The 8,080-nt window shown below is 52.2% G+C and overlaps 1 pseudogene, besides 1 other annotated feature; it reads right to left on the reverse strand.

Moving 5' to 3' along the window:
* Nucleotides 1-8,080: part of a sequence feature (areas not merged during assembly with more than two copies in the genome that could not be assigned to a particular haplotype) that runs on past the window's edge.
* On the reverse strand, nt 3,556-5,850 carry Tc00.1047053508775.20 (annotated as a pseudogene).

The following is an 8,080-nucleotide window of genomic DNA, read 5'->3' on the forward strand; positions in this document are numbered from 1 at the left end:
GCGTGCGTCTGTGTTCACAAGTGGAAAGGAAACGACAGCGGCAAAAAGACAGTACAACAGCAGTACACACCGCCACCACTCACAGCGAACCACAACATGACCATCCCCGCAGCCATTATTCTCCAGCACCCCTCAAAAGCATAAAAAAATAATTTCAAAATGTGAGCAGCCTCCTAATGGGGGACCGAAGGCCACGGTCCTGCAAACAAGACAAATGAGAGAGGGCCACGTGTGAAGTGAAGGACACAAGAGTGGCACTGCAACGACACGGCTGCGTGACAACCCGTTGGGTGTATCGATGCAGAAAAGCACACCACTTGCAGGAATAGTTGCCCCTCCTGCTGAACAGAGAGGAAAACCGGCCTCAGCAACCCAATGATGAGAGGTCGCCTGCACCTCCTCGCGGCACCTGCAAGCTCTGCAGACAAAAAGATGCAGGTGACGCTCTGCTCCACGCATGACGACCGTTGCACCGGTCGCAATGGCAACCGCATCCTGTGGCACCACACGCCGCAGTGGACGCGTACAGTCTCCGTCTCCCTCCCTCCTGTCCCTCTCCCTGAAAACTCATTGGTGGCCGTGGCACACTCACCAACATGTCAGAAAGCAATTGTTTTTCTTCTTCTCTCGCACACCGCACAGCAGCACCGCCAACCGCATGTCAGTCCTCCTTTCGCGGATTCTCCTCAGACAAGCCTCCAACCACGTTCATCAGCTCACAGACACGCAGTCCGTAAACGTCACGCTCTGCTGCCCCGCATGATGGAGCCGCACACACCAAAATGGCACCCCGCCACTCGGCGCAAGCAGTGTCTGGACACACAAAACAGCTTTCCCCAGTCCACTACAGCCCCCTCCAAGCAGTGAGGCAGGACTCGTCGCTAACAATCAAACAATCAGCCCTTCGTCTCCTCACCCCGCCATGCACAAAGTTCTGCCTGCCCCATGCATCATCCGTGACCCCCGGGCTATGCGTGAGGAGCACCACGGCAAGAATGCACAGAAGCTTATACGCAAAACCCCAACTCATTCCACGTCAATAAATGGTGTGGCATCATACATATGTTCCACGACAAGGTTGGCTGGCGCTTCCCCGAGAGGCCTCCAATACACATCGCACGTGATCACAGTAAAGAAAAAGTAACGCCCCCAATCCGGCTGCCATCCCGCGGCGGAGATCAAAGCACAACCCAAAAAGTGCCGCAAATCATCACATATTCCACACAAACCATCAGCAGCTTGCGCGGCAAATGCACAGCACGGAAGAAGAGCCATGCTCACAAACACGCAGCACAAAGACACAGTAAGAGAGGGTTGGGGGAAGCAGCACCCAAAGCCATTCTTTGTGGATGCAAATGATAATAACAACAAACACAGTGAAGCACCAGTCGGGCACCACATATGGGCCACAGACACCACCCACCCGCCCATTCACTCTTCCTCCTCCCAATGGCGTGGCCCTCCTTCACTTCCACAAACACGCCTGTCCCTCAGTTATGTGTGCCTCCAACGCAAGCACTCAAGGTGCGTTTCGGCAATCCAAAATTCAACACCTATAAAAAACAGAGGACAGGCTCGCAGAGACCACACGGCTCCTCAACGTACCCTCAAACCCTCCTCACGACTCTTTAATGCGATGGAGAGGAATACAGGCGGCTCTCGTGTCACAGAGGGCGGCCAATGGGAGCGGTGTCCGCATGCAGAAAACGCCAAGATGTGAAACAGAGAAGGGAGGAGGTTCGCAGAGGGTGTCAGCTGCCACGCCTGACGTGCGTCGTCTTATTCGTGCGATGGAGAAACAACGACACTGTTGTTGCGGTGCCTGCCCGTACGTGCACCTCACACTCGCGCCAATGAACGCCTCAAGGAACATCCTACCGAGGGCAAGCAGCTGGCCGTGCAAACAATCCCGAGTCTCGTCAACGTTCCAGCAGCCGCTCCTTTGGCGAGGCGTCGCTCTCTTTCGTCCTTTTCTCCCGTGTGCCATCCTCGTATGAAATGAAAATGCCTTCCACAACTGGTGTCATCAAGCACCTCCAAGTAAATTTGAAGGGATTCACGGCCTCGAGAAAAAGCATCCAAAGTGGCAGTCAAAGTGAACTCAGCAACGCATGTCATCTTCTGCAGCCGCGTGCATTGCAACTCCCCTCAGCCGCCCAGTGTTTCTTCCTTCCTTGTAGACCCAAACCGCATAGTACACTTGGATCTGCTCGGGTCCTCCACAGGCTCATGTAACCGTGTCCACCCCGCCCGTGCGGCTCATGGACTGCATCACGTTTCCGCTCACCGCTGCACCACCGAATAACGTGAAACAAGGATCCCTAACACCGTATCCGTGAGGCAAGCACATGCATCACTCCAACGAGTGCCCACTGTGAGGAATCACACGGTGGCACGCACACTCTCGCTCTCCAATCAACAATTCGCCGTCAACAATCACAACGGCATTAAGAAGCAGCCTCGGGGCAATCCCTGAGAGCCGTCCCCGCCTCGGCGAGCGACCGACTCCGGGAACCCCGCACTCCAGTGCCGTTCCGGGAAGGACCTCTGGCACCTCCAATCGTGTTTCCCTGCCGCGTTGGCACACGGAGACCTTTGCACAAAAAGACGCGCCATATTAAACACGTTCCTATGAGAGTGCATGGCAACAGGCACAGGGCCCACCATCGCATTGTCCATTCTCAATAAAGAGAGCATCCGCGCCAGTTTGCTGCAGAACTCACAGATGTGCTTCTATTGTTTCCCTCGTGCTTTCCCAAATAAGTCCGATGGTCCGCACTGCGGTAGCACGTGCCCTCACACCTCGTAGTGCCACAACTGTGTTCCGACACGACGCAGCTGGTCCGGGTGCCGGTAGATGCCGTCTGCATTGCGCCAACAACAATCCCATGAGGGAAATATTGCCGGCTCTTGGCTTCTCCCGGCAATACGGGGTGCTGGACCCTGGCGCCACGATGTCGCACTCAAGCACGAAATCGCAAGGGGAATCAACAATGACGCCAGCACAAAAATGCCGTCTCGCCCTCAATGGGATGCGGCGCCTCACTCCATGCGGTCACAAGGAGCGCACTGCTTCCTCAATAGAACTTATTCGTCGTCCATCCCTTAAAGCTGCTTCTGTTATTGATGGGCCTTAGAACACAATAGAATAAAATGGAAAATGCAGTAACGCCGTGACACCGCCAGCCGCAATGATTCCCTCATACCGGGGCAATTCTCCAATTATGCCTCGTATGCACACACAATCAAGATACTACATAAAAACCACCCAATGTTTTTCACCAAAAACCAAACAACCCCACTCCCTCCCTAATTTTCTTCTGCCACTGTTATGTTCGATAGAGTTGGACCGTTCTAAAATCTGTGTAATGCTGCCGTCTGGGGCTGGTGCACCCGCACCGCATGCACACAAAAGTATCCAAAAATATATAACTCCCACAGCACTTTTTACCAAAAATCAAGCTGTCTCGTTCACTTTTCATCCCCCAATTTGTTTTCCCATTTCAGTGGTTATTCCACAATTCGATGAGCCTTGTCTCTTCTAAAGTCTCCGGATCATATTGACACTTGGTAATGGCGCACCTTTTCCTTCCAAAACGCCGCAATTTTTTGGTTTTCATCGTCGCTCAAATTATTGGCATTGAAGGCACCACATCTCTGCCAGCCATTCACCGCTGTGCTGTCTGCCTGCTGCATATAAATAATCTCCCACGACATGTCTCGGGAAGATTCCTCCCAACCATCAAAATATGCCACCAGGCACTCCGTGAACTGCCTCACAGTGCTAGCGGCGGTGTGATGCTCACTCGCCGTAGCCATCTGCAGCCCAACCAGCGTCACTGGTATTGACTTCACGAAGAAAAAGGCGTCCACCAGCGGAAAGTTTGCGACCGCCGGTATGCACAGCAGCCGATACTTCATATTATTATTTGTGTGGTATCCCATTACAACCACTCCACATACAACTCGGCGGGGTGTCCTCCAGGGTTCGCCTTCAGCACTGCGTACTGTCCTCCACGACGTGCTGGTGGCCTCAGCTCATTGAGGTCCCCTACTAATGCAGCGGCAAGCTCCACCAAACACGAATGAGCGCAAGCCAAACCCTCCCATACATTCACACAAAAGAGTACTCCTCTTTCCAAATACTAGCAACAGAACTAAATCCCCATCACTCATCGCGTCTCCCAAAATAGTGCGGTATTCGACGCCCGAGGCAAACAGATATCGGTGCGTTAAGAAATCCCTCAGCAACGAATTCTCCTCTTGCTCTGACAACACTCACGAGCTTTTGAGACGGATCCTCAGAATACCACAGTCTCACTCCCCAATGTGTAAAGTGCTTTTCACCATCCTGAAACTTCATCCCATCCAAGGCATCCTCAATGGCAGCAGAGTGTGCAATGAACTTATTCGCATCAAAGATGTAACGTGGAATCGGCCCCACGTTATCCATGCGTTCTTTGACCTCTTTCCAGTATTCCGTTTTTTTCTCCGCAGTCTCGTCACGCTTCATCCACGCAAACATCGCCCTCACATCCATCTCTTCGGTGCTCTTCACGATGATTCGCCCGGCTTTTATTTGCGTCTCCCATTCATCATAGTTGCGCACGTTTAGTGGTGACGCCACAATCATGCCCCATTCAGCTGAAAGTACAGAACCTTTTTCTGGCGGTGTCCCTTTCTCTGTCACATCGTAGATAATATACACTTTCATCCCACAATCCCACAAATCACACAAAAACCTCTTGCATGCTTTACCACCCACGTATCTTGTCACCGTCTTGATGGTCTCGTCAAACACTTACGCCGCACCTCCACCAACACTGTAGACAGCCAATTGGAGTTTCTCGACATCGCAGTGCGGCAGCTGGTAGAGGAGGTACGAACCGGCAGCCATCGGCTTCCTATCCCGGGCGTCCCAATCAAAACATGCCGCTCAGGCCTAAAGTCGTTCCCACAGTGACTGCTGAACCATTCGGTCAGATCTCCCTTGACGATCTGCCACGCCCGATCCACCTCACAGTTCACATAGCAGTCACGAGTGGATTTATTCATCCTCCTTCCATTTCCACGAGCACGGCCCTTCCCTTGTCCAAGGTGAGCACCATCAGCCTGCGACGCGGTGCACCGGATTGCTCCACACCGTCATCCTTTTCGAGAGTGTCGCCAACTGCCTTGTACGTCCGTGACTGCGGTGGCTCACCCTCCCTCACATCCATTCCCGTTCCTCCGCCGCCAGGAACTTCCACGACATGATGCCACCTCGCAACGTACACAGACTCGTACACTCCCTCCAGGCATCTCGGTGCACTCGACTTCGTTGGGTTTCTCGATTCCTCGGCGGCAGCATCCAAAAACATTTTAGTGACTCCATGAACACTTGCTTTTACCTCCGCAACCGCCAGCAACCACTACATTAGATTGTCCACACCATTATCGTAAAGTTTGTCTACACCTTCCTCCATATCCATTTCATCCCTTACAGCCCTCTCCATCCTCTTGTAACGATATGTTGTCTGTATTTCGCCCAATACTCCCGCATCGCCAATATAGTTCTCGGGGTCCTTAAAAACCCCTCCAGCAAGACATTCCGATTGGTGTTCACAACGCCCTCTGCCGTCCAATTCCATCGCAAAAAAATCATTCAGCTTCATTTCATCCACGCGAAATCTTCCCTCAAACACCGCATACTTAATCCTAGTGGAAACGTCAATTCCCGGTTCTTGTCGTTCTCGCCTTGCCATTTCCTCCGCCTCCCGCCTCTTTCCTCTCAGTACCTGAGAAAAGGCGTTGTTTATTTGTGCCCTTGCAAGAGGAATGACCGCATCCCTTCTTTTAAATTCCCTCCATTGCCTGAGAGTGAAAATACGCTCTTTTCTAAGCATATGTAAAACCCCCAATATCATGGGCATCTCCTCACGCTCTTTTTCAGCTCTTGGTATGGCGGCGATGCCTTTATTGTGCTCAATGACACTTCTTCGTGGATGAACTTCGTGGGGCTACTTAAAACGTCCTTCAAATAGACCCTCGCATTGAATTCCACAACGCCCCTGCCGTCAAAATAATTCCAAAGGAAATCATTCAGTCTCATTTTGGTGATGCGCTCCTTTGCCTCCAGCAGCTCTCTTTCCAGCCAACGGTCAAAAGTCCACTTTGGTCGCCGCGTTCCCTCCACCCCTCTGCGAGTTGCAGCGTCGGAACCATCGCCGGAGATGCCGCGGTAAGGTGCCACCACAACACCCGTGCGGTAAAGCATCCCACTCGCACCGCCCAACTGCGGCCAGCAGGTGCCGCTGGCTCCAAAGAGCAGTCGCGGCCGTTTCATCCTGCAGTCTCAATGACGTTGGGCGTAGCACTCGTATGGCGGGGTGGTCGGTGCGCCATGCAGCCACAATGCAACGCCTGTCGGTGAAACAGTCGAGGCCCACCACCACACTATCGTCCTTTTTTATTTTGTTTTATTCACGTTGTCTGTTTGTTTGCCCCATCACTGACACTAAAAATAAGTGCGCATCTTCAAAAAGAAGGAAAAAGGATGCACAATCCCACCGTCCAGCAGCGGGCAAGCACCCTCCCCCACCCACCGCCATTGCCGCACAGGAGACCGCAGTCACATCGCAGAGTCAGCACCACAATGTGCACCACACCATCGTTCAGTGAACAATGGGCGAGACGCGGCCATGCATCGCCCCGCTCCATTTTTCCCACCCATCAAGTGTTGCGTGCTCGCTCAAAGTAGCAAACATAATCAGAGTGCACACAAACCCAATCAACCCCCTCACACGCTGAAGCACATTATTCGCATGGAGTAGCATTTAAGCACACAGCAGCAGTAGCAGGCTGCACGGAATCTCCCTGCCAACCCTGCAAAGAGACACAACCACCCTGTGAAGTAAAAGTGGCAGCCCCGCGGTGTTGCCCGCAGTTCACATGGCAGGACAAATTGCACACACAATTTTTTCCGGATTCCTCGCTACTTGAGTGCACATCAACAGAGCAAGTGAAAAGGTACTTCCGCGCAAGACGGCATTTAAATACGCGAATGTTTCAGCCTGTTTTGTTCGATGGTGTTGGCGAGCAATCCCACACAATCCAATCAAAGTGACACACCGGACAGAATGGCGTCAGTTAATAATAAACAAAAATAATTGCGCCAATGCAAAAAAGCAGCAGAGATTTGGGTTTTGCACCCAAATTCGGAGACGACAGTGGCATGAGAGTGTGTATTTGTGCAAGGCCCTTCGTGCGACGGCGATCTCCAATCCCGCCGTGCCCCGACACAAAAGGGCAACAAAAAAAGTAAGAGCACACTCTCCAGAAAAGAAGTGACGGTTGGGCAGTCAACCCCCGTTTCGTATCACATGACATCCACATATGTGCACTCCACCTAAAATATGTACCTCCCTGGACGCCGCATGCATGACGTGTGGTTTCGCCACTCGCCATGTGCTTTTCCTCCTGCAAACAACAAAAAGGATGGCCATGGCGCAGCTCCACTCAGGGGAAGCGATCGGGGCAGACAGGGTGGGAACTAGAGAAAATACCAACAATAAAAAAAGGGGGCAACAACTCCTCCAAGCCACAGCATCGTGCAGTGTTCATCCCTCTTCTTCTACATTAAAGACCTCCTCAACAGAACAAATGCAACAGACACATGTGCAGCACAATACCTTTGCTGTCCCGCGTTAAATCTTACTTCCCTTGCGTGCCACGGCGGTGGCGCCGGCGTTACATCCGGGATGACTCCAAAATACCAGGCACCATGCTGTGGAGAGTGGATGCTTAACGAACGTGCCCGCGTCAGCACCTAACAGGAAATGACATCAAAAAGAAAAACTACCCGCGACTCAAGCTACCCTGTGGCCGTACTAAAGCGACACTAAAACACGTGTGTAGAAATGCAAAAAAAGAAAAAAGAGGAGGAACCACAAGAGTGATCCAAAAGAATGCACCAGTATATGCATACACAAAGAAATACATCATTCCGCATACTTCTTCTTTCTTTCCCTTGTTGTTCTTCCCACGCAACACCAGAAATGCGAAGAGTGACAGGCATGCCCTCCCACACAGTCATCGTGGA

The sequence above is a fragment of the Trypanosoma cruzi genome, genomic scaffold (assembly GCF_000209065.1).
Source record: "Trypanosoma cruzi strain CL Brener 1047053517055 genomic scaffold, whole genome shotgun sequence".
Lineage (NCBI taxonomy): Eukaryota > Euglenozoa > Kinetoplastea > Trypanosomatida > Trypanosomatidae > Trypanosoma > Trypanosoma cruzi.